This window comes from Monodelphis domestica, chromosome 2 (assembly GCF_027887165.1).
Source record: "Monodelphis domestica isolate mMonDom1 chromosome 2, mMonDom1.pri, whole genome shotgun sequence".
NCBI lineage: Eukaryota > Metazoa > Chordata > Mammalia > Didelphimorphia > Didelphidae > Monodelphis > Monodelphis domestica.
In genome coordinates this window covers 407,457,155-407,484,144 of record NC_077228.1, presented here as the reverse complement: position 1 = coordinate 407,484,144, position 26,990 = coordinate 407,457,155, and the positions used below count along the sequence as shown (strand labels likewise).

The 26,990-nt window shown below is 35.4% G+C and overlaps 1 protein-coding gene across 3 annotated transcripts in view; it reads right to left on the bottom strand.

Annotated features, from left to right (window-relative positions):
- EYA4 (EYA transcriptional coactivator and phosphatase 4) overlaps window positions 1-26,049 on the bottom strand; it is a 378,081-nt gene extending 352,032 nt beyond the window's left edge. The window contains exon 1 of one of the 3 annotated variants that reach the window (XM_056818816.1): window positions 25,739-26,049. The gene's annotated coding sequence lies outside the window, so the exon portion shown is untranslated. The remainder of the gene's footprint in view (window positions 1-25,738) is intronic. The other 2 variants (XM_056818809.1, XM_056818808.1) reach the window with 2 other exon arrangements.
- Between the last annotated feature and the right edge of the window lie 941 nt (window positions 26,050-26,990).

Sequence of the window (26,990 nt, the reverse complement as noted above, 5' to 3'; positions counted from 1 at the left end):
GCCAAATTCCAAAACTCTCAAACAAAAGAAAAAATCCTACAAGAAGCCAGAAAACGACAATTTAGATATAAAGGAATGCCAATCAGGGTCACACAAGACCTTGCAAGTTCTACCCTAAATGATCATAAGGCATGGAACATGATCTTCAGAAAGGCAAGAGAGCTGGGTCTCCAACCAAGAATCAACTACCCAGCAAAACTGACTATATACTTCCAAGGGAAAGTATGGGCATTCAACAAAATAGAAGATTTACAACTTTTTGCAATGAAAAGACCAGAGCTCTGTGGAAAGTTCGATATCGAAAATCAAAGAGCATGGAATACCTGAAAAGGATTCTGGGCCCAGGTGAAGCTGGTGGAGAGAGGAGGCAAACTGATCCATGAGGGCCAGTCTGTGACCCTGACCTGTACAGTTTCTGGGCTTCACTTTAAAGACTTTGCCATGTCCTGGCATCAGAGCTCATTTGGAGGCTCAAAGGAGTTTGTGGCTAGTATCAGTGCTGGGAGAGGCAATAACAAGGAGGTCAGGGAGAACATGAAGGGTAGGACTTTTATTATGAGGAAAAATGAGGCCAATACCATCTCACTGATCATGCACCAGTTAAAGAAGGAGGACTCGGGCACCTACTATTGTGCCAGCCCCACCATGCTGGAGCCAAGGCAGAAGCCTTGACAAAAACTTACTGTGCCAGGACTAAAACTGAGACCATAGCTTCTGCTGCTTTGCCCAGTCAATTAACCCATATGAGATCCCTTGTACCAGTCCTGCTAGTATATGTGGATGTGCTTATATTTGAAAGAGGTATGTGTGTGGGGAAAAAGAGGTATGTGTGTGGGGAGACAGAGAAAGACAGAGAGAGAGAGAGAAAGAGAGAGAGAGAGAAAGAGAGAGAGAGAGAGAGAGAGAGAGAGAGAGAGAGAGAGAGAGAGAGAGAGAGAGAGAGAGAGAGAGAGAGAGAGAGAGAGAGAGAGAGAATACCTGGCTTTCACTACCTGTCCATACCCCCAGTGGCTCTAACTATTGCCTTGGACTCATTTCATATCACCCTAATCTACTAATCTACTCCCTTACTCTTTAAGGTGAGTAGGAAGTGGCCACACCTTTTGGGGCAAGAATCTCAGGGCCATATACTGGTTTGTCTTGACATGAATAATGTTTAATTTCAGGTCCTGTTTTGTTCCAAATATTTTTTCCCCCATCTCCATTATAAGTCTAGCCCTGCAACTGGTAGAGGGCCAAGCCTAGGCCATGCTCTGAGGACTGTATGGAAAGAGCAGAACTAGTCTGCACTTGGAAAACTCAAAATCTGGAGACTTGCTGATTGGGTTCTACTCTCAGGAAGCTTTGTCCATCAGTTTTTAAAGTTGGGAGAAGTATAAGCCCTCCCATTTTAAGGCTTTCCTTAAATTCCCATTTAAGAATGAGATCCAGTAAGGAGAAGAGACTTGCGTGGAGTCACCGAGCCAGTAAGCAGCAGAGTGGACACTGCTGAGTTTACTGCTGGCCTAGTGCTAGGCCAGTGCCCTGGGCCTCTGCGACCCATATGGGACAATATATAACCATATGAGTTTTGAACCCAAGAAGACTAACCTTTCTTTTCTTTTCTTTTCTTTTCTTTTCTTTTTTAAATCCTCACCTTCTGTCTTAGAACCAATATTGTATATTGGTTCTAAGGTAAAAGAGCAGTAAGGGCAAGGCAATGGAGGTTAAGTGACTTGTCCAGGGTCACCCAGCTAGGCAGTCAGACTAACCTTTCTAAACCTAGTATAAACTCAAACTAGTTTTTCTAAACCTTTGCCCATAAATTCAAAATGACTGCTTATGAAATTTCCCTATCTGGTCTTGAAAGTAACCCCACAAGAAGTATAATTTTTTCTAATGCTACTTTCTTTTTTATTTTAATGTTTCACTAAAAAATTTAGTATTTTGTTTACCTCAATCACCTGTAACATGTAAAATGTTAAAACAATTTTTAACATTAATTAAAAAATGTTGAGTTCCAAATTCTTTCCCTCTTTCTCTCTTCTACCCCTCCATGATATGGCACAATATTTGATATAGTTTATACATGTGTGGTCATGCAAAAACATTTCTATTTTAGTCAAGTTGTGAAATAAAACACATACCTTGTCCTCTAATGCAAACAAGAAAAATAAAATTTAAAATATGTTCAAAAAAAAAAAAAGAAGTTAGTTAGGAAGAGAGGAAATTTGTCATTCTGAATAGAATCATATTTCCTCTTGACATTTAAATGCCTTTTATATTGTTGTAAGATTCCATTTGGTAGAAGTAATTTTAAGATTTAAATAATGTTCTTCAAATTCAGTTATCCATTGATTGATACTAGGTCTGGGAGGGGGAAAGAGTGATCATTACAAAATACCTCAAAGCTTACAGATTTCCATTAAGACAGCCTCTTTTCACAGTGATTTCATTTTACTGCTAAATTTACTATCTAAATGTGCTGATTTTGCTGCACAATGTAGTTTTGGCTCCTGCAAATTATTATTCCTGGAATGTTAAATCAGTGTCAAGAAATTAATCCCACCAGCATACTTTCAGCACTTTATTAGTTATACATGCAGTAAGCAGTGTAAGTTAGTTATGAGCCTCTTTGATAGGGTACTGTAAAGCCCTTTAGTCTTTTAAAGAGTACTAGCATTGGGTAACTTTAATTGTAGGTTTCAAATGTCTGCCTCCTTCAGGAACACAGCTGGAGACTAATAGGTATCCCTTGGGAATAAATATTTTTGGATTACTTTCAAGTGATTTAGAATGAAATAAAAATTTTATACAGATTTCCATTAAGACATATTCAAAGTAAAGACATACTTAAAATAATTATATTTAAATTATCTGGAAAAAGAAATTATAAAAGAAATCATCTCTAGTGGCAATGTACTAAATAAATTGAAACAAACATCTTTTTAAGAGAGAATTTTTCATATTCACAACTTAGAGTCTGCACTTGTTTTCTTTGGATGAACCATTACTTGATCCTCTAAATGGTGTTACTCCATAGCTAAACTTTGTCAGCATTTAGCTTTAGACAGTCAGCAAACTGTAAGCTCAGTTAGTGAACTGGCCAATGTTGATTATATATAGATCCTGGCCCATTTCTGTAATCTTATTTGGTTGGTTGTCTGTGGACACTCCCTCATCTTCCCTTGAATAATGTGGGCTACCTTAGAGGCTACAAAGAGAACCTCCCCAACACCTTCTACCTTGTGACCTTAGAAAGGATCATAATCAATCTGCAGGTGTAGTGGGGATACAAGGTTGGGAGATTGCTTCTCTGTTGTTCTGTAGAGGGCAAATAAGGAAAAAGATATAACTAAAAGATTTTCAGTGTGAATTTTTATTGTGTTTTTCCTTTGACTATAAAGCAGGTTTATGTAAATCAGTTTTGATTGAACACCGGCTCATAGAAATCACATAACACTATGTTAAATATTTTTTAAATGAGAGGAAAGCAATAAAGTACTAATATCCATGGACCCCCAAACACTGTGCAAAAATGGAATATCTCTGCTACCTTTTTGTGTTATATTCTTCTTTCAGACAACTAGTTTATATTTTTCAAGTGGGAATATGATGAATTATAAAAAGGCATAGATGATATATGCTATGTAAACTGTTTTACCTCCATCAGCTTTCCCCAAAGTTCTAAAATATGTTAGTTCCATCAAAGTTTCAAATTCCACCACTACCTTTTTCTCTCATGTCACCCAACTTCTAACCCTGTCTATGTTAATACCAGAATAAATGTTTCAACCTTTATTTCTTCCCTTTTCTCACTTCTAAGGCCCTCTGAGACCATTTGACAGCTTCCTCTCCTCCATCTTTTTCTTAAGTCACAAGGGGAAATTTTGCATTGGGTACTTCATTTCTTTCTGTCAGTTATTGATGGTAAGATAACCTAATAATTCATGAGGAGAGTGAACTTGAGAGCAATGTCTATGTTATAAAAGACCATTCATTACAATGAGAAATAAATGATGTTATTTAAGTGTGATGACTGCCTGGTTGATTCAGCAAGCAGCCAATGAAAGAAGCATTTGAGATGTGATAGTATAAATATAAAAATAGAAACTGTGTAAGAGCATAGGCTGTTATAAAGGTTTTATGATGACAAATTTGAAATAACTACATATAAGTGACAAAGCTGATAGCAGATTATGTGGGTCGGAAACAAATAGTGTTTAAAAGGCAAAAAACAAACTTTTATGGTGACAACTTCATATACTTATGTTCATATCCCTTGGTTTCCTTGTACTTTAAACTTCCATAAAGGATGACAGAATAGAATAATAGAAAGAGAAATGGGTTTTGGAATGACATAGTAGACCTGAGTTCCAGTTCTGGTTCTGACATTTATTATGTGATTTTGAGCTTTAAGTTCTTTGTGCCCCAGTTTCCTCACTTTTCCTGAAATTAGGAAGTGTATTGAGGAGAAGGTATAAAAAGAAATAATCTCTAAGATCTCTTTTCCAACTAAGACTTTGATAAATCTGTGATCTTATTAATATAGGCAACCTATTAAGCTGTATAGATTACAACCCATCCAAACTCACTCATCCAATATAACTCATATATTTACTTCCATAAATCCTATATAATAGAGTTCATACCAGGTCCTTCCTCTGGAACATTTTTTGAAGCCCAGTTGAACATACCAACTGTCTATTTTCCCTCACTATTTCCAAAAGAACAACTAGCTTCCACTTCCAATTTTATATCTCCTTTATATAATATTTTATGCCAGTTCTGATGCACAGTTTTATATTAAACATATACTGTGTCCTGTTCCTATCCATAGCCTTTGAGTATTTCACAAATTTAATTCTTCAAAGACTTTGATCTTTTATGATTGTTGGTGACATAGCCTCAACAGAAAAATACTGGTGATAAAAAGGGGGGAGGGAATAAATTTGGTTTAGGAAGAAATTTAGAGGTATTTAAAGTTACTGTAGGGGACAACTGGTAGCTCAGTGGATCGAGAGCCAGCTCTAGAGACAGGAAGTCCTAGGTTCAAATCTGGCCTCAGACATTTCCCAGCTGTGTGACCCTGGGCAAGTCACTTAACCCCCATTGCCTAGCCCTTACCACTCTTCTGCCTTGGAACCAATACATAGTATTGGTTCCAAGACAGAAGGTAAGGGTTTAAGAAAAAATAAAGTTACTTTAAAATTCCTAAAGAGCAAACAAATATTTCCTTCTCTATTTCCTCCTCTTCAGTCCTTTTAATTATACATATTCAATACTTGTACAAAATAGATATATTTATTAACAGGTTCCATGGACTGTTCCATCAACTGCATATTTTCATCTAGACAACTAGTATTCCTTGTCTACTTGGTTTTACCAGTGTGGATATTTGTCCAAAGTCTCTTGAACTTTGATATAGTTTGGGAGGTCTTCAATGATCTGGGATCCATTGTAATGAACATCATCTGAAAGAGAAACATCTAGAGGAGCTCTTAACCTTTGGATGATTCGTGGACATAATATTGCTGGTTTGTATGTTTCTATATTATAATCATAATGTCAACAAACAAATTTATCTATATTACATCTTCCAAGGAAAAAAGAAAGATTTGGACTTACATGTGGGAGATACTTTCTTGTCAAAGAACCTTTAAAGTAATACTTAGTTGCATCAAATAAGATACTTTTATTAAAAAGAATCAATAAACACACTAGGACCTTGATTTTTACAAACCATGCCTAATCACTCTCCTCTACTCTCAAGCTTGAGACATTGTCATTACTCTTAGTGTGGAAACCCAGTGGACTTGTAACAATGAAGTTTAGAAGCCCTTAGCTCAAGCAGTCTGTCAGACTTAGCCTCTCCAGGAACAGGAATCTCAAGTATACACCATGTAGAGACATGATTCTAGAATATCATTTGCAAAAGTCCTCTTGTTCCCTTCTCAGACTTTCATCAAGGATATCCCACAGGCATAAAAGCAATACTCATTCTTTCTTTTTTTAATTTTATAATATTTTATTTGATCATTTCCAAGCATTATTCATTAAAGACAAAGATCATTTTCTTTTCTCCCCCCCAAACCCCCCATAGCTGACGCATGATTCCACTGGGTATCCCATGTGTTCTTGATTCTAACCCATTGTCATGTTGTTAGTATTTGCATTAGAGTGTTCGTTTAGAGTCTCTCCTCTGTCATGTCCCCTCAACCGCTGTAGTCAGGCAGTTGCTTTCCTCGGTGTTTCTACTCCCACAGTTTGTCCTCTGCTTACGAATAGTGTTTTTTCTCCTAGATCCCTGCAGATTGTTCAGGGACATTACACCGCTACTAATGGAGAAGTCCATTACGTTCGATTCTACCACAGTGTATTAGTCTCTGTGTACAATGTTCTCCTAGTTCTGCTCCTCTCGCTCTGCATCACTTCCTGGAGGTCGTTCCAGTCTCCATGGAATTCCTCCACTTTATTATTCCTTTTTGCACAATAGTATTCCATCACCAACATATACCACAATTTGTTCAGCCATTCCCCAATTGATGGGCATCCCCTCGTTTTCCAATTTTTGGCCACCACAAAGAGTGCAGCTATGAATATTCTTGTACATGTCTTTTTCTCCATTATCTCTTTGGGGTACAGACCCAGTAGTGCTATGGCTGGATCAAAGGGTAGACATTCTCTTATCGCCCTTTGGGCATAGTTCCAAATTGCCCTCCAGAATGGTTGGATCAGTTCACAACTCCACCAGCAATGAATTAATGTCCCTACTTTGCCACATCCCCTCCAGCATTCATTACTTTCCTTTGCTATCATGTTAGCCAATCTGCTAGGTGTGAGGTGATACCTCAGAGTTGTTTTGATTTGCATCTCTCTGATTATAAGAGATTTAGAACACTTCTTCATGTGCTTATTAGTAGTTTTGATTTCTTTATCTGAAAACTGCCTGTCCATATCCCTTGCCCATTTATCAATTGGAGAATGGCTTGGATTTTTGTGCAATTGATTTAGCTCTTTATAAATTTGAGTAATTTAACCTTTGTCAGAGGTTTCTATGAAGATTTTTCCCCAATTTGTTGTTTCCCTTCTGATTTTAGTTACATCGGTTTTGTTTGTACAAAAGCTTTTTAATTTGATGTAGTCGAAATTATTTATTTTACATTTTGTGACTCTTTCTAATTCTTGCTTGGTTTTAAAGTCTTTCCCCTCCCAGAGGTCTGACATGTATACTATTCTGTGTTTACCCAATTTACTTATGGTTTCCTTCTTTATGTTTAAGTCATTCACCCATTTTGAATTTATCTTGGTGTAGGGTGTGAGGTGTTGATCAATTCCTAATCTCTCCCACACTGTCTTCCAATTTTCCCAGCAGTTTTTTATCGAATAGTGGATTTTTGTCCCAAAAGCTGGGATCTTTGGGTTTATCGTATACTGTCTTGCTGAGGTCGCTTGCCCCCAGGCTATTCCACTGATCCTCCTTTCTGTCTCTTATCCAGTACCAAATTGTTTTGATGACTGCTGCTTTTTAATATAGTTTAAGGTCAGGGACTGCAAAGCCCCCATCATTTGTGTTTTTTTTTTCATTATTTCCCTGGATATCCTTGATCCTTTGTTATTCCAAATGAATTTTGTTAAGGTTTTTTCTAAATCAGTAAAGAAAATTTTTGGGAGTTCAATGGGTATGGCACTAAATAGATAAATAAGTTTGGGTAGGATGGTCATTTTTATTATATTGGCTCATCCTATCCATGACAGTTAATGTTTTTCCAATTGCTCAAGTCTAGTTTTAGTTGTGTGGAGAGTGTTTTGTAGTATAGTTCCTGTGTTTGTCTCGGGAGATAGATTCCTAGGTATTTTATTTTATCTAAGGTGATTTTGAATGGGATTTCTCTTTCTAGTTTTTGCTGCTGAGCTGTGTTGGAAATATATAGAAATGCTGATGACTTATGTGGGTTTATTTTGTATCCTGCAACTTTGCTAAAGTTGTTGATTATTTCAATTAGCTTTTTGGTTGAATCTCTAGGATTCTTTAAGTAGACCATCATGTCATCTGCAAAGAGTGATAACTTGGTCTCCTCCTTGCCTATTTTGATGCCTTCAATTTCTTTTTCTTCTCTAATTGCTACTGCTAGTGTTTCTAGTACAATGTTAAATAGTAAAGGTGATAATGGGCATCCTTGTTTCACTCCTGATCTTATTGGGAATGCATCTAGTTTATCCCCATTGCAGATGATATTAGCTGATGGTTTTAGATATATACTGTTTATTATTTTTAGAAATGATCCTTCTATTCCTATGCTTTCTAGTGTTTTTAATAGGAATGGGTGTTGTATTTTATCAAATGCTTTTTCTGCATCTATTGAGATAATCATGTGGTTCTTGTAGGTTTGCTTGTTGATGTGGTCAATTATGTGGATGGTTTTCCTAATATTGAACCAGCCCTGCATCCCTGGTATAAATCCTACTTGATCATGGTGGATGACCCTTCTGATCACTTGCTGGAGTCTTTTTGCTAGTATCCTATTGAAGATTTTTGCATCTATATTCATTAGGGAGATTGGTCTATAGTTTTCTTTCTCTGTTTTTGACCTGCCTGGTTTTGGAATCAGTACCATGTTTGTGTCATAAAAGGAGTTTGGTAGAACTCCCTCTTTGCTTATCATGTCAAATAGTTTGTATAGTATTGGGGTTAACTGTTCTCTGAATGTTTGATAGAATTCACTGGTGAATCCATCAGGCCCTAGGGATTTTTTCTTAGGAAATTCTTTGATGGCTTGTTGGATTTTATTTTCTGATATGGGATTATTTAAGAATTCTATTTCTTCTTCTGTTAGTCTAGACAGTTTGTATTTTTGTATATATTCATCCATATCACCTAAATTGGTGTATTTATTGCCATATAATTGGGCAAAGTAAATTTTAATGATTGCCTTCATTTCCTCTTCATTGGAGGTGATGTCCCCCTTTTCATCTTTGATGCTGTTAATTTGCTTTTCTTCTTTCCTTTTTAAAATTAGATTGACCAGTACTTTGTCTATTTTGTTTGTTTTTTTTCAAAGTACCAGCTTCTTCTTATTTATTAAATAAATAGTTCTATCACTTTCGATTTTATTAATTTCTCCCTTAATTTTTAGGATTTCTAGTTTGGTTTTCTGCTGGGGGGTTTTAATTTGATCGCTTTTGAGTTTTTTTTATTTGAATTTCCAATTGATTTATCTCTGCTCTCCCTAGTTTGTTAATATATGCACTCAGGGATATGAATTTACCTCTGATTACTGCTTTGGCTGCATCCCAAAAGGTTTGAAAGGATGTCTCGCCATTGTCATTTTCCTCGGTTAAATTATTTATTGTTTCTATGATTTCTTCTCTAACTAAATGATTTTGGAGTATCATATTGTTTAATTTCCAATTAGTTTTTGATTTGGTTTTCCATGTACCATTACTGATCATTATTTTTATTGCCTTGTGATCTGAAAAGGCTGCATTTATTATTTCTGATTTTCTGCATTTGTGTGCCATGTTTCTGTGACCTAATGTATGGTCAATCTTTGTGAATGTGCTATGTGGTGCTGAGAAGAAGGTGTATTCCTTTTTATCCCTATTTATTTTTCTCCCTATGTCTATTAATTCTAATTTTTCTAAGATTTCATTCACTTCTTTTACTTCTTTCTTATTTATTTTTTTATTTGATTTATCTAAATTTGATAATGGTTGGTTTAAGTACTCCCACTAATATGGTTTTACTGTCTATTTCTTCCTTCAATTATCCTAGTTTCTCCATTAGAAATTTGGGTGCTATATTATTTGGTGCATACATGTTGATTAGTGATATTCCCTCATTATCTAAAGTCCCTCTTAACAAAATATAATTACCTTCCCTATCCCTTTTGATCAGGTCTATTTTTGCTTTGGCTTTATCAGATATCATGATTACCACTCTCCCCCTTCTTCTTGTTTTTCTTGGAATTTTGGGGCTTTTGTGCTTCTGTGGAGTTTGCCATCTCTATCTGAGTGGGAAGGACTAGCTTTTCTTATCTCTGTCTGGTGTTCAGACATTTTAGCCCTAGGCAGATTGTCCGTTCTATGCAGTTGTTGTTCTGTCTTCCCGGGGAAGCCAGGAATTGCTGGTGTTTCTGTGTTACTGCCCTCCTCAGTTCCCTCCCAATGCTTCTCTGTTGCCTTACTTCCACGCTCTGAGCCTGGCTTGGCCCTTTCCATGGGGTGTTTGTTTCTGTGCCTTAGCTGGCCAGGAAAGCCAGCACTCTGAGGGGGGAGGGGCCGTGGCTTCCCAGAGCTCTGAGGGCTCCTGATAAGATTAACTTTCTCTGGGTTGAACTGAGTATGCTTTGAGGCAGGGGCCTTCCCTGAGACTCGAATGGAAGGATCCAGCCAGGGGGCTGCAGGCCCCCCCCTCCGTCTCTCTCCGTTTCCCTGCTGTCTGGGTGCCCCCGAGACTGGGTCAGATTGTTTTCAGGAAGTGGCCTTCAGAATAGCTGGCTCCAGAGGCCCTTTTGCCAGCCCTGAGGGTTACTGTTGTTTCAGAGGACCCTGCTCTCTGAGGGGGGAGGGGCCGTGGCTTCCTGGAGCTTGGAGGGCTCCTGATAGGATTAACCTCGGACTGAGTATGCCCTGAGGCAGGGACCTTCTGTGAGACTCAGATGGAAGGATCCAGCCAGGGGGCTGCAGGCCCCTCCCCTCCGTCTCTCTCCATTTCCCTGCTGTCTGGGTGCCCCCGCGACTGGGTCAGGTTGTTTTCAGGAAGTGGCCTTCAGGATAGCCGGCCCTAAGGCTCTGAGGTTCTCTCTGCTGCCTCAGACTCAGCACTCTGGGTTGGGGGGATGGGTCCTGGGACCTTCCTTCTGCCTACCCCTTAGGTCCAAGTGATCTCAGGTTCTGGCTTTTGGGGGGGCCCTAACTTTTGATCCAGGTCCAGGTCCAGGAGGAGGATTCCCAGGGTCTATGCTGTTGTTTGCTTTGAATTTTGGTGCCTTAGGAGCATATAGTTTGAGTTCGGTAGGGAAGGGTTTCTGGAGATCTGACTTTAGCTTTCTCTAAGCCGCCATCTTGACCGGAAGTCAATACTCATTCTTAAGGCAACTGATGGCCTAGTGGATAAAGTTCTGGGCCCAGAGTCAGTAAAACCTGAGTTCAAATCTAGCCTCAGGTACTTTTGCTTCAGTTTCCTCAACTGTAAGTTGGGGAAGAATAATAGCACTTTCCGCACAGGGTTGTTGTGTGGTTCAAATGAGAAGTTTATTAAAATAAAACAAAACACTCAGGACAGTGCCTGGCACATAAAGGGTCTCTATAAATCCCTTCATTAAAAAAATACATATAGAAATGGAAAAGTAAGCACCAGTTCAGTAATTATTGATAATCTCTTTGTTACAATGAATAAGTAATAATAAAGTTCAGGATTTTTTCCAAGAATTTTCCAAAAAATATTGATAATCAATCATCACAATGTCCTCAAAATTGTGTTACCCTGAGCACAGATCTCTCTAAATGCATGCCTTAGTCTTCTGATCTTTTTCAGCATCATTTCTACATATTATTACACATTTAGGTTTAATTTTATAGTTTAAAAGTTCCAACTTCACTTCTGACTTGAGTTTCTCATAAATATCTTTAAAGGTGTTTCCCATTTTTTAAATTTTCTGTCTCTCAAGTTCTGCCTTAAATGCCTTTGAAATGGTTTGGGATACTTGCGCCCCATTCTATGCTCTCTTTAAACTTGTTTCACTCTCTATAACTTCTTGGAAGAGTTACAAAAAGTATTTCCTGGAAGTATACATCATCCTTTTACAGAAGTAATAGCAGTTCCTACCTGTTTCATTTCTTTACTCTCTGCAACCTATAGAAGAAAACCTATCACTTAGTCAATCAATCAATGGACAAATTAGGAGGAGTAGCATATAATTTGGATACCAGGTGACTCTACACTTAAGCCAATAGTCAAAAAGAAGGCATGGGAGGCATCTGGGTATATCAGTGGTTTGAGAGCCAGGCCTAGAGACAGATGTCCTAGGCTCTAATCTAGCCTCAGATAGTTCCTCGATGTGTGATCATGAGCAAGTCACTTAACTCCCATTGCCAAACCCTTACCACTCTTCTGCCTTGGAACCAATGCATAGTATTGATTCTAAGGCAGAAGGAAAGGGTTTAAGAAAAAGAAAAAAGGCATGTACAGACTTTCCCAAGACCTTTCGTTATAACAAAATATTACTTTAAAGATTTCTGACAAGAAAGTATCTTCCATATCATAAGTGCTCACCAAAGGTTATTCAGAATATAAACATCTAGATTGCTATTCCAAGTTCTCTTAGTTATAACAACTGGTTGCTGAGTTCAGGTTCAATATAGACCAAGGAATATGATTTAGAATATGTTCCAAAATTGTTAATAAAGGAAAAATCTTTCATCTCTGCTTTGAGGCTTTATCCCATATTTGGGAAGATCCTGACTCTTGACTTACTGATTTCATTTATTCAGTAAACTCAAATGGCTGACTTTTTAATGACATGTTAATTTAAATTAAGTTAAAAAAATAAAGGAATTTCAAGCCCAGTCATGTCACTAAACTTTATGAAAACTATTGAAACACCTAGGGAAATAGGAAGAAATAGTAAAGAAAGGAGTTGTGTGTCTAGAACCTTGAAGATGAAATTGACAGTTAAGGGTGATGTAGGGGGGAAAATGTCTCCTATGCCATGATATCATCCCCTCCCCTAAACTACTCCTCCAAGTTCATGGATATCTGACTATTCTCAGAACGCTGGAGCCCATCCTAGCAAGAACATTTTTTATGCTCTTAGCTGGTATACATCTCAATTCTTGTCAGTACTGATTAATGAAGATAAAGTTTAATTCCCTAGAGGAGCAGAAGTCATGGAATTTCAGATGGCAACAGCCACATGCCACCGTTGATAGTTCTCCATCCCTCATACTCCCTCAATGATGAAACATTTAAAACTGAACTTAGGTATTTTCACTCATCTTTTGTTCCCATATTTTACAATGGAGTATCCATTAGACACTTGGGTTACCCTTAGATATTATATTTCTCTCCACACAAGTGTCTACTGATTAAGGTGCTTTCTATACTTTAAGTGTATTCTCATTATTATAATTGACCTGTATCAGTTAAATTTCCTCAGAAAATGATAATCTATGTCAATGTCCATCATTCTATCTATTTCTCATCTTTCCATTTCAATAGTCCTTCTAAAAATGTCAGGTTGCAGTTATTCTCATTGCACACATTTTTTCACTTTTATACTTCTACTTTTATACTAACTTTGCTTTAACCAGTTTGTCTAACTATGCACAGTCATTTAATTTTGGAATAACTCTAAGACTATTAAGGAGTCATTTCCTTTTTCTAAAAGTATAATTTATTTCATTTTAGCATCATTTTTTGCTTGACCTGTCCAACATTTCAAAACTATTTTCTCAAAGAAAGTATTCATTTTATATAGAGGAGTCTTCTGTGTAGTCTAAAAGCCTTTCATCCATCAATCAACAAGCATTTATTAAATTCTTACTATCTGCTAGGCACTATGCTAAGCTTTTGATCTTGTATCCCTTACTTCTTACCAGTATATGCTTGAAATGTTTGCTTTTACTTATTTTACCATTTTCATGTATGCCTACCTTCACATTGATTTCTCTGAATATCAAAGTATATGTTGATTAAATATGAATACACTATTCCAAACCCATGCGTCTTTCTAGACCTCCCTGTTACTATTAATGTTACCACCATGCTTGTAGTCAGTCACTCAGGTTCACAAACTTAGTGTCATCCTCATTTTCACTCATCCCATATATCTAATCAATACCCAATCTTATCATCTTTTAAATATTTTTGAATATGTCCCCCTCCCTTCCTCTCATACAATTATCACCCCAAATCAGACCTTACTACTTACTAGCAATAGCCTTGTAATTGGTTTTGCAAGCTAAAGCCACTCCTAAATTCTAATTATTCCTCCACATATCCCAAAGTATGGATCTAATCATATCAACTGTCATGCTTCTACAAATTCCAGTGTCTCCTCATAACTTCATCAAAAAGCCCTTGATTGGGCATTTAAAGTTCTTCAGAACCTGGTCTCTTTCTCAATGACTCACATATGTGGTATGTGTCTATTTATGTTTTTAGTCTTCCCAACACCCCATGCCTTTCTGTAATATCAACAATATAGGAAGTATCTGCTGAAGAATTCCTTGTATGAGTGCAGACTTGCACCTTCTCTGCAACTTATAGTCATACCTACAGAGCCCTCCTCACACACACACACAGGTATATAGCCATCTAATCATGCAATATGGATGGATCACTGTTCACATCATTTATTTCGCATATAATATATGTAAATATTATATGGAGAAGAAAAGAGAGACACAGAGAGAGACAGATAGAGGGAGGGAAAGAGAGGGAAAGACAGAGAGACAGTCAGATAGTCTGTGTATGTATGTAAATGTGTACTGAACATAAAAATTGCACATAGAAAAAAACCTAACTAAGCAATAGCATTTCTATGATTCAGTTAGTTTTCTGTATTTGCAATTTTAATATACTTTTGGGTACATAGATATTTCTGATGCGTTGCTTAGAAACCCAACCTCTTTATAGCTTATATTTTGATATATAAGGTTAGCAAATGCACGTTGAAATAAATCCTAGTACTAAAACTAACAGACTTGATTACTATTTCCAAGGTATGTCTAACATTTATCAAGGGCCTGTTTCTGTCACAGTGATATAAGAAGGTATTAATATTCTTCACTGAGAGCATTGACTATGGGACTGGTCCCATGTTTCAATATCATAATGTATTTATAATTCTTCTTAAAATAAGGATGCAGACTATGTTGTTATAAAGACCTAAAGCAAAATAAATAATTGGAACATAATCTAACCAGAATGTGTACTTTTGGATTCCTTTATATGAATTTGAAAAAATAGCATAAACTGAGACACAAATGAAATTTTATGAAATGTTGGTAATAATTAGTGGTCTTTATTTCTGCTGCCTAAGGATCTAATGCACAAGAAGAATGTCTGCTTCCTCATGTTTGATAATATCCTGTAAGTTCTGATGCATATTATCTGAGTTCCCCCAATATATGTGATCATAAAACACCCCAAACATGTTGTTGTAGAAACACTTGTTTCCATATTATTTTTGACATAGCTTCTATTTTTTTTTGAATTTGTGCAAAGACCACAGTTCCCACAGTAGTTTTCAGTCTCAGTGGATTCCTTTACTTTTCTCTGTCAAGGATAGAAGAGATGGCTTTAAACCAGGATCTCAGAGGTGAAAGTAAACTAAAGCTATTCAACCTATCATTTCCTTTCTGAGAGATCATTTCCTCTTGGCACCAAAGGCTTTGCTTTTGTCTTTCAACAAAAATGTTGCTTAATCTCTGTGCACAGTCTCAAAACATAATGGGCCATGGGTTTTTAATAATTCCTGTCTTTCTGCTCCCCACAGACATTTTCCTATTTTTTAAATGAAAAATCCTAACTACTTACAGTTTAAAAACAGAAACACATCATTAAATGAAACTGGACAGTTTGAATATACACAGTAAAGGCAGATTACTGTTTTATTTGTTTAGCCAGCTCATGTTTCCTGGGAAAGGGTTAGACTACCTTTCATGGGATAACCTAACCCTAGGACTTAGAAGTATTGTTATGTTACTGTCCTGTGTGAACCTGCAAAGAGGTATCCATTTGCAATCAACAAAAGTCCAAAATGGCTCTCTAAATGTGACCTAGATGTTTCAACAGCTGCTGATTTTGACATTATTTGGATTATTTTATTATTTTTCATTGGTCATCAGGACAATTTTCCTTTCCTTGACTCTTTACAATTAATCTTCCTCTCTAACATTAGACCACCTTTTGTCTCTCTAACATCCATTACAGAGAAATTATTTGGGTAACTCCAACTGTCCATTTCTCTAACAGTCTTAAGATATAACATGTAATACTGACACCAAAAGGAGCTATTCTGCCCAAATGTGGTCATAGAAATCATATGGAAATGGGAGACTTGTTTTCATTCCAATGCTGCCATTGACTAACCAAGTGGTCAGTGCCTCCAACAAGTTATTTAATCTTTTATAAGTAATCTTTTTCACTTTTAAAATGGAGATAGAAATTGTAATCAATTCATCAAATATTAAGAGCCAACACAATGCAAACAATTATATTAAGTGTTTGGAATACAAGCATAACAATAACACTGAACCTATATTCAGATAGTTTGCATTCTAGAGGAGATACAAGATAAAGATAATAACAGATAAAGGTAATACAGTTAATTAGCATGTACTAAATGCTGACTATGTGCAACATGAAGAGTTGGATACAACTTAACTGACTGAACAACAAACTAGTTTGTACAATCCAAAACTGAAAATCATATCATCTATAGCTTAATTCAAGCTATTGACTACAATATTAAACAATAAAGGGCTAATCATTTTTAAACTTGTTTTCTTTTTTCCTGAAATTCAGGGGGAACAGGGTTTTTGAAAAAAATGTCTTTAGAAAATGAGGTGACAGCATGGTACAGTGCAATGTGTTGAATTTGGAGTCAAAATAACTGGGTTCAAATCTTCCCTCTCTCATCTACTATTTGTGGGACTTTGGACAAGTTTTTAGCCTCTTGGGGGAGGGGGTCTCATCCTTAAGTCATAGGAGCTGGACTAAATGGCTTCTGATGTACCTTCTCATTCTAAATATATGGTCCTATGACTCTTGCTTCTGGGAAGGACTATCTTTTAAAGAACATGTTATCACCTCCCACATAATAAATATTTGTTAAGTAATTACAATTGTTAAGTAACTCTACATTTTAATAAAATTTTCAAAAATAGGATTTTCTTCCTGTTGCCATCGGTTGGTGTGAGACAGAGGGGATATTTTTTCTTTTACCATTAAAGTCTAAAATGAGCTTAACTGAAAAATGGATCTAAGGTTGTACTAGTAAATGAGAAATGATTCTTGAATGACAAATCACTGATAGCCAATTTGCCTGAGGGAAATCCACACAGATTGTGAAAACAACTGAAATGAACAAAATAGTTCTTCTATTATGACCCAAGGTTTCTACTAACTTTGCATAGAAGTTTTTTTTTTTTACATATGGAAAACAAAAATAAAAGAAAGGAAATATGAAGAGACTATCATTTTTTGGTATGGACAGTCACACGTACATATTAAGTAATACAATGACCAAACTTGTCCCCCTAACCCCCCCTGTAAAAAGTTCCAACTCTCTCCAGGAAATAAAAACAATTACAATGAGAGCCAAAGCCTGGACCCAGATTTCTGTCTTGATCCATATACAAGAGGCATTTCCACATTCATTCATTGCCACAGAATAAGAAGTAATTTCTTCACTCTGAACCACTCCTTTTTTGGTAGGAATTAAACAGTGATAATGGAAGATTCCCAGACGTCTTTCAAAAGCTTCTCTTCTGAGATGTATTTCTATTAGGACTTTCTCTCCTGACCCCTTTAATATATTTAGATTCTTTGGAGAGGGAAACTTGTTTGCCTTCCTACTTGTGCTATACACAAAATAATAAAGTAATAAAAATAGTTAAAGGAATGTATAAAAATAATAAAAAAAATTAAACAGCTAAGTGACATCATTTAAGTCCTGGTTCAGATATATTACTTCCTATGTGAACTTGGAAAAGTCATTAACTTCTCTAAATTTCAGCTTCCTCATCTGTGAAGTGGGGAAAATAAGAACACTTTCCTTCCAGAGTGATTATGAGAATCAACTAAGATAGATATAGATATAGATATAGATATAGATGACATCATGCACTTTGCAAACTTTAAACCACTATGTAAATTCCAATTATTAGTATTGTTGCTGTTTTACTAGGAAAAAAGGAAATAAAACCTAAAAATGACTTAGTTCTAAAAGAATGAATTAATATTGGAAAAAAAAAAGAGCCAACCTTTTCTAAACATTCCTTCTGTCTTGACCTTCCCATTTATTTGAGTAAAGAACACTAACTTCTATCAGCTTGCAGAGTTTGTTCACTTGTTGGTTGAACATAGTGGCCAATTGAAAATGAGGTTAGGAAAAACACAAGCCTTGGTCTTATCACATTAGCAAAAGATTTTTAAAATTGTTTTAACCTTGTAGTACGTGGTCAGTCATCACCGTTTGCACCACTAACTCGAAAAAAGAGATACTTGTTCTTTTGCCAAATCATGTCACTTTAAATGTACACAAATATCAATACTGCAGAGAAATTTAGGACCCATATTCTGACAAGGTGTGACCATATGCATGGTAATGAAATTTCATCTGTACCACTAAAAAAGTCCCTTCTAAGTAAGGATGTCTAGTTGGGAATAAATGGGACCTATTTAAAAGTTAAAAATCCATTCAGAACAGCGATGAAAAAATAAACGGAACTGGGGGGAAAGGGAAAAAAAAACTAGCTGTACTTCTAAACGGATTTGTTACTTAGTGCAACTGCTATATATTAAGTCAAGGACTTTAAAACAAATACTATATAGTGAAAATTCATCACAATATGCCTCCATTTAACATTTTCCTGTCTATACTGTTCATTTTTTAAAATCCTGGACAAAAGCCCAAAGAGGATCAGATAACACTGAAAAACCTCCAGCTCCCTGGAAAGCATTATAGAGACGTTCCAGTGGATTTGATTTTTTTTTAATGACATTTGTCAAACTGTTGGCCATGTATTAAAGCATGTACTTTGTGAATATGCCACCATATTTTACTGCAGGTCATACATATTAGAAACATTTACACTAGCAACAGTCTCTAGTGAAATATTCTCCCACCACACAACCCACCAGTCTTCAACCATGTCAAATAATAGCATGAATATTAATAATTAAATTCTTGGTAGTCTGAATATTTAGTGGTCATTGCAAAAATGTGAAACACATTGAAATTATATCATGAAATTAAAATGTAGCCAATAAAATCATCAAAGTATTTTCAAAATGCTGTTTTTCAGTTGTTTTTCAGTCATGCAATCCCATTTGGGTTTTCTTGGCAAAGATACTATAGTGGTATGCCATTTCATTCTCTAGCTCATTTTACAGATGATGAAATGGAATCAAACAGGGTTAAATGACTTGTCCAGGGTTACACAGCTACTAAGTATCTAAAGCCAGATTTGAACACAGGAAGATAAATCCTCCTGACTCTAGGCCAGGCACTACCTACCTGACTCCTGTTCCACCTAACTAAGACCCTATCCAGTGAACCTAACTGGCTCTTATTTTCTATTATTCCCTAAAATATTCTTTTTCTTCACAAGCTTATTCTTAACTGATTCAATTGCACAAAATCATAATCATTATTAGCATTTATTTATCACTTTAAGGTTTGCAAAGGACTTTACAAATATCTCCTTTGATCCTCATACCCCTGGGAGGCAAGTGCTACATCCCTATTTTATAGATGAGAAAGCTGAGGCAAATAGAAGTTAAAGGACTTGCTCACATTCAAAAAGCTAGTAAGTATCAAAAGACATATTTGAACTCAGTTTTTCGCTCTACCATGTCCAGCACTCCATCTACTATAGAACCTAAGGGAAATAAAGCATGTCAATTCCATAGAAGAGAAGGCAACTCTTACAACCTCTTCTTTTTAAAACTACTTATCATGTTGACACATAATTATAGTTCCAATATCTCTAACTTTCTCAAAAAGACATTTAGATATGTTATAGCTTATATGTGTGAATGAGTCTATTTGCATATGAACATGCATTTAAATAAAATGACTTCCATTGGAACAGAGATCTTCATTCACTTGATTTTGAACTACTAGTCTTCCTCAAAGGTTGACCTGTTGGATATCCAGGCTAATTCTGCTATCACATTTCACTATTCTAGGTTAGCAAAGATTCCTGTGAAGAATGGGCATAAATCAAGCAACTGGAAATGTTATCTCTTTCTCAATAAGGACTTGACTTTCTGAACATTTCTTCATCTCTTCTTCCTGCTCTGTTAACTATTAGGTTTGGTCAAATGAAAAATAACTCTTTCTCACAAAAACTTAGGTATTCTCTATGTTAAAAAGTTAATGAACAGTCTATGGCTGCATTCTATGCATTCACTTCTGTACAAGTTGTTTTGAGGGTTTTTTTCAAAGAAATAGAAAGTTGCAATGTGTTTGAAAATGGATGTAAACTCTCTCTAAAGTTTAAGCCCCACATTTTTCCTCAGTAACCTTCTAAATGTTAGATGATCTTTAAGGGAAGTTTTCCTCATCACTAACCTAAACCCTCTGTATAGGAATCCAAACAATTTTCTCTCCTAAATTTTCATGGAGATCAATAGCAGCAAGTGCTTACCCTCAATGTGAGAGTTTACCATATATTATTATTACCATTATTAAATCTTCATTTAGTTCCCTTTTCTTTAATGTACATAATCCCATTGCTTTTAATCTTCCCATATAAGTCTTCTTTTCACATCATTTAACCATCTTAATGGATCTCTTCTAAAACCTCACCAAACTTCCCATGTCGATCCTTAACTGTAGATTCTCAAATTGGGAATGGCATTCAAAGCTTGGTGGGACTAATGCAGAGTCTAATGGGTAGTCTGCCTCACAGCTACAACATACTTTGTTCATATTCATACAGTCCACTTTTATCCTTCATCTCAGTTCACTAATTGAACTCTTTTTCAAATATTCTTGGATATAGACTAATTTTCTTCCATTTTTATTTGTGAAGTTTTCGTTACCTTTCAGGTCCTGGCATAGCAAAGAATATACCAGACTTGAATAGAATCAAAGATCCAGGGATCTAATTCTGGCTCAGCTATCTATTTGCTATGTCACTATAGATGAGTCATAACTGAGTTTCTTCAAATGTAAAATGAAACTATTAATAATTATAATTATAAAATTTAATAAATTGAAGGTTATTATGAAAACCAATCAATAACCATTTATTAAGTTCTGATGATAGTGTCAGATAACTGTTCTGTGCACTGGGGAATAAAAGAAGGGCAAAGGATAGATAGTCCCTGCTTTCAAGTACCTTATAGCTTAATCAATAATAACCGTAAATAAGTATAAATGCAAACATATACAAAATAGTTAGATACAAGTGACAATTAAAATTCTGGGAGTCTGGCTTCTGGAGAAGAGTATCAGTTTATTGATTATGGTATAATTAACCATTAATTAATGTTATATGATCCTCTTGGTAATCACAGACCCTAAAGTTCCTTCACAGGACACAGGTCCATAAATGAAATTTAGGAGATCATTATTTAGCCCTTTCTTTGGACATCCCAGGACATCTCCAATTGATAAATTGTCAAAGGGAAGCTGTTCTATCAAAACTTTCAACCCCTCCCAATCCCTGGGTGCAAGTAGTTACAAAGTAATAACTTCTGGGAAAACACTTCTTATTTACTGAGCAAGTAAAACATCATTATTTCCCCTTTTTATTTATTAGGTTCTAGTGGGGACATATGGAGGGGGGTGCCTAAGAATAAAGGAATATATACAAAGGTCAGAGAAGTGATTTGAATCTCTGATTCAAAAACCAGATACAGATATATCTATATTGAAAATAAATTATCTCACAAGGTAATTTGTGTTGGAGGCTACTAGGAATAAATGAAATAATGGAAAAGAGTATATAAACATGAATTTTTATTAGTAACAATCTAAATATATCATGATGGAATATCATTCCCTTTGTTTCAGACTACTTCTCCAAGTTGATAAGAATCCTTATTTTGATCTATCTTCAAAATAATTTGCAATGAGGAAAAACAGAATAATACTTGGAATAGAATTCAGGCCCAAATCTATACAATTGGACATTGTGATGGTTGGGGCAAGAATCGATGATTACCAAAATATAGATTAGCATCATAAGAGGACTAGCGAGCAGTTTAAGCAGGGAGTAGAAAAAAGGCAAACAAAAGTTGTTAGTCGGAAAACAAGGAATAGGGAATACTAGAACCAATCAACATGAGTCATGTGCTATTTTACGCACTAAGCAATTCAGCTTTTATTTTAATTTACTGAACTGGTCATACTCTTGTCCTCTAACTATATGTTACTGAGAATAATAATTTCCAACAGACACACACACACACACACACACACACACACACAATTTCAGTTACTTCATTTTCCTCAGAAACAAGTATCAGGGTGTTTTCCTTTTCTTTTCTATCTTTATAGTATGATGGAAAATTACTCAATAAGCTACTCATTCTTCTGGAGTAGCTTAGCCAAATGCCCTTGATTCAACAAACAGCAACTTCAGCAGGAAACGAAAGAGTAATAAATAGTCTCTGTGTTGGGTAATTAGCAGTCTTTTCACTCACACTAGCATAACAGGTGGTTTACATAATAAGAATCTTTACCTTCAAATATAAATGAGTTTAAAGGCATAATTTTGAAAACAAACATTTCCTGTACTTAATAATAGTCAAATCCATAATTTCCTAAATAGGTAACACTAGATTTCTCTTAACCTAGGTTACTTATCAGAAAAGTTATTAAAATATTTCCAAAACACTTGAGACTTCTGTGATATGGGTCTAGTAAATCTGATGCTTTTTGTTTTATCATGGAATTCAATAGGAACATTAATTATATGGCTATTCAAATGGAAGTCACTCTTGAAAACATCTAGATGAAAGGAGAGGTCATGGGATCATAGTATTATAGATTAGATCTGGAAGAAATTTTAGAGGTCACCTAGACTAATGCCCACAGTTAACAGATGAAGAATCTGAGGCCAGTTGAAGTTAACTGGTTTGTTCAAGGTCTTCCAAAAGAAAATTCAGATCTGATAGGACAGTTTGGTATAAGGGATTTTGTGTGAGAGGACTGAGTTCAAATTCTAGCTCTGTCATTTACCTCCTGTGTGACCTTGCATAAATGATTTCATCCCTTAGGTCCCAAGTTACCTCATCTCTAAAGTGAGATTGATGAGCTCTATAGACTCTAATGTCCTCTTCCAATTATAAACTTATGGGCCCATGAAGAAGAACTACAAAGCTGCATAGGACCAATTCTTATTTGTTCATGAAAGGCAGAAGAATTTCAACAATTCAGACATTATGATTCTCAAATATTCTACTATAAAATAATCTCAATTATATTTTAATGAAAATTTATCCTTACTTATGGGTTGATTGGAATTTCCCCTAAAATATTTATGTAAATATTCACAAACTTCTAAGAAAATCAGGAAATTCCACAGTGAGGTGAATATATCTGGACCTATTATTTTCCATTTCCTTGTGGGCAGGACTGATACATGCAATAGTTTAGAACTTCAGTAGTTAGTACCAAGAATGTATGGAATCATAGACTTTTAAAACTGGAATTCTACATTAAGGGTAGAGTCACAAGCCATGAGGCCTTGACATGATTTTAAAGATTAGGGAAATGAGACCAAATGACTGAAAGGTCAGGTAATTTGTCCAGGTCACACAGGATTAACAGGCCTAGAACTGGCATTAAAAGCCTGGTCTCCTAATTCAAAATCAAGTGTTTCCCAAAATTTGTCTATATGCTGTTAGTAAGGGATTGGAAGGGCAGTAGCATCAGATGTGTTGGAAGAAGAATGCTCACTACTGGGACTTCAATAAAGAAGAAAAGATGGAGTTCTGTTCTTCAATGGTTATGATTTTTCCTCCTGTTCTTTTGAAAATACCTTTGTTATCAAGAGGCAGAGTGATCAAAATAAACTAAGGACTAGGTTTGCATTGTATATTTATTATTAGTGCGACTTTAGTCAAGTCTTTTAACCTCATTGGGCTTTGGTTTTCTCATTTCTAAAATGAGGGGATGGGAATCAGTGATCTCAAAGGATATTTCCAGCTCTAAATCAATGATTTTGTAAGTATTGATTTTCATACATCTCAGTAAAAACAGTAACATAAAAACAGTAACATCTAGCATCTGTTGAAAATAGGAGAATATACAAAACTTTAAAAATAACTATTAAATACTGAAATACTATTAAAATGAAATAAAATAAGTCATTAAAACATTTCTATTATTTATTTTTCTCCTCCAAAATTGGATTCTTAATATCATTTCATGAAGCCAAAAGAGAAGATTAAGTTGGTGAAAAAAAAAAAAGCAAAATCATACCATTTTTTTGGTATGTTTTAATCAAAGTAACCAACTGATTTGTTGAGTTGTCTAATTTTCAATGAGTTGCTTTGGTGTCATGCAAGCACTGTTGAAAATAAATATTTAAGAATGGGCCCCCATTCAGTGCCAGTCCCAATTCAGAAATCCACAAATATATTTTGAGCTTTATCAGCACAGGGTGGGTGAGGTGAGTAGCATGTTCCACTTACTGGAGTATTCTAGCCTTTTAAATGTGCTATCGGTCAAGTGCTGAAAGATATTATAAAGCACTTACATGGATTCAGCTTGTCAAATTGCTCAATTAGCCTCCATTTATAACCTCAAAATTTTGACAAAGAAAGGTGATTCATGTAAGATCAGGCTTTTGGGCAACAAATGGCTTTATTGTATGTAGTCTTTAGAGGAAGCATACAAGGAAATGTGTTTTAAAGGAAATAAAAGTAGAAAAAGTACACATATATATATGGAGATATAGTCATATAATATATGTATATAAATATATATAGTGCAAGTGTGTATATATATATACATATATAATAATTAATTCCTTTTCCTTTTAAAGTATCAAAAAGCTTCAAGGAAGTAGGTATAATTTTTTATTCTATGACCTTTTCACCTCTTGTTTCTGAATCATTACATAAGCTATAACCTTGGGGAAGCAGTTACTTTGATTCTGTTTAACATTTTCTCCAATACAAAATAGTGATTTTGTCATAAAAATATGCTATGTTCACTTTCTATATCTTTATACTTTGAATTTTTCACAAACAATATGTTTCCACATAGTTGCTCTCATAAAATATTTTAACAAAGTTTTTTTAAACGTATACCAAATCTAGATTATGATATACTCTTCAAAAGGAAAAGAATTAGGATATATTCTTTAGAGATCATTAAAGGTCAAAAATATAGACCTTAAATTAAGATTTTAACTTTTTTCATTCAGTAGGGCTAGGCAATCACGGGATTGTTCAGAGTTCTAACTGTCACATTAATGGATGTCTGTTTTTCATAAATTTTTGATTGTTAATATTTCCATAAGAAAGAATTATTTTGTGAGTTTTTGAAGGTAGTCAAGGGGCAAAAAGTGGTTTAGTTTACTCATGGAGTCCTGAGTCTGAAGCAGGATGAATTCCATTCCCTTCCTTGCTTAGCATACACATATGTAATCTTTTATGAATATGATCACTTTTACGTGTGTTTCAAAATTAGGGCCTATACTACCCCAAAACTTATCTAAGCAAAAGCAAACAAATAAGAACACATACTCAACAATAATAAAAAGCACATAATGTATATTAAAATATTCTTTAAATACAAACCAAGCAATTGCCTTAGAATAAATTTTTAAAGAACCTTCATTAGGGGGGCATTTATTGTAGATTGCTTTCTGCAGTAATTTAATTTTTTCTAGTCCAAGGTAAGACATATTTACTAAATTTTCTGAATGTCTAATACCACGAAGTCTAGGTGTATTTCAATCCTCTATAAAGCCAGCTGCATTACATGAAGTTACTGAATGCAATACGAAGCAAGCAGATGATTTTCCCATCAGAAAACAAATAATCATTTATAAATAATACCTTAAATGTGTTCCTTCCAAGAAGTTCCAGGAATTTCACATAGATCATCTCAATTATTTACAACATCTTGTTAGATAGGGTAGAACAGGTATTATCGTCAATCCTTGAAAAGTTTATAGGCAAGTTAATAGTTGTGCCAAAGGTTTGATGTCGATTAGCAAATTTACTTTCCTCCCAGTCCTTGTGACCCTGCCACTACAGTCTTGCTGAGGAAATGCATTGAGGTTAAATATCTCTGGTCCAACTTTCTATGTGTCCAGGATACTATCTGAGAGAGACAGGCACCTGATCACATAGCTCATAATTCCAGAGGTCTGATCTAGCTGAACTGAAGTCTGACACTATCAGTGAATGCTCAGATTTAAGTTAGTGCTGACCACTTGCGAAAGGGTGCCCATTCCCTGTTCACTCTTCATCAGCTTAGAGAAATGTGTAGTGACAAACAAACTTAATCTGTACATGGTCAGATTTTTCAATCTCTTTTGTTTCCATTTTACAGATTGGGCTATTTGAGGCACTAGGGAATTAAGTTACTTGTTTCCAGAAAACAGAAAGGCAAAGGGATAAAACAGTCTTATTAATCTGACATGATTTCCCCTATACAGTAGCTGCCTAATTTCTAAAGACAAAATTATATGTGAATAAAGGAAGCTACTCAAATAATAAAGATTACATGCCAGCTTTCCTTTTGATCCACAGGCACAAAGATTTAACAAATAAAGAATTCAAACAAGCAAAAATGATCAATAAAAGTCCCATTCATTTAGAGACCAGCTTTGCACAATTTCGTGTGTGTGTGTGTGTGTGTGTGTGTGTGTGTGTGTGTGTGTGTGTGTGTGTGTGTAAATTGTGCACCTAGAAGTTCAGGAATGTCATCCTAAAACAAATGCAAATATTATCTCATCATAATGCATTACTCAATAAAATAAAATAAAATATGAATTTAATTTCCATTAAGCTTTTGGTAGAGTGCTAGTATTTGTGTCCTAAATCAAGTTGTGAAAATACAGGTCTAGGTCACATATAGATATTGAACTATAAACAGGCAAAGAGAAGGGAATAAACATTTCTTGAGTACTTACTATGTGTCAGGCACAATGCATTTATAAATGTTATCTCACTTGAAAAGTCATTTTTCCTTTCAGTTTCTAAATTTAGAATTCTAGAACCAAAGAACACTGAAACTAAAAAAGTACCTCAAAGATCAGTCAGTCTAAGCCTTTCATTTTATAGATGAACAAATTGAGACCCA